Source organism: Octodon degus, unplaced genomic scaffold (genome assembly GCF_000260255.1).
Source record: "Octodon degus isolate 3935 unplaced genomic scaffold, OctDeg1.0 scaffold00109, whole genome shotgun sequence".
NCBI lineage: Eukaryota > Metazoa > Chordata > Mammalia > Rodentia > Octodontidae > Octodon > Octodon degus.
Window position 1 is genome coordinate 3,999,509 of NW_004524685.1, and position 787 is coordinate 4,000,295.

A 787-nucleotide genomic window follows, 5' to 3' on the forward strand; every position below is an offset into this window, starting at 1 on the left:
AAAGAAAGAAAGAAAGAAAGAAAGAAAGAAAGAAAGAAAGAAAGAAAGAAAGAAAGAAAATAAATCATTTTGGGAAAGGGTTTGTTTAAGAATGAGCTACTTGGGGGCAACCCACTCAGGTCCCTCTTCTGTCCTCTCAGATGGGAGTTTTCTTTCCCCCAATAAGTATATTCTGCTCTTAACTTCCATTAAAAAAAAAAAATGAGCTAATTGGAATCAGAAGGCACAGAACCACACTTCAGGGTCTCTGTGATCACCGTACCACAGTGACTGGATAAGAGATGGCCATAAATGACAAGCACCAAGAGGTAGATGAGTTACCAATCCCCTGAGAAATTTATGCATTGTCTTGCTCAGATTGTGAAAGACTCAGAGGTTCCACCCTCTGTAGTGAGAAGTCAGGCCAGCCATGTGCTTTTCTTACAGGGATGAGTCTGTAAGGGCTGATATTAAGTCCAGGGGTCTGGGTGGCTGCCTCACTTCCTATTTCCAGTACAGAGTTCAGTGGTCTCTGCTTTTCATCTCCCATGTGGTCACAGGTACACCTCCCCAGCTTAGACACTAATCACTTCTTGCAGTACGTAGACAGGAGGGCCACTGGAGAAAGGGGGATGCCTCACAAGCCATAATGTGAGAGAGGGGGCCAGGGAGATGGCTCAGTAGAATAAGTGCTTGCCTGGCAAGGACACAGGCCTGAGTTCAATCCCTGGTTCTGCAAAAAAAAAAAAAAAGAAAGAAAGAAAGAAAGAAAGAAAGAAAGAAAGAAAGAAAGAAAGAAAGAAAGAAA

General features: G+C 43.1%; 1 protein-coding gene across 1 annotated transcript in view; it reads left to right on the forward strand.

Moving 5' to 3' along the window:
- Positions 1-787, forward strand: part of Col24a1 (collagen type XXIV alpha 1 chain) — a 403,759-nt gene that overhangs the window by 349,883 nt on the left and 53,089 nt on the right. The window lies entirely within an intron of this gene.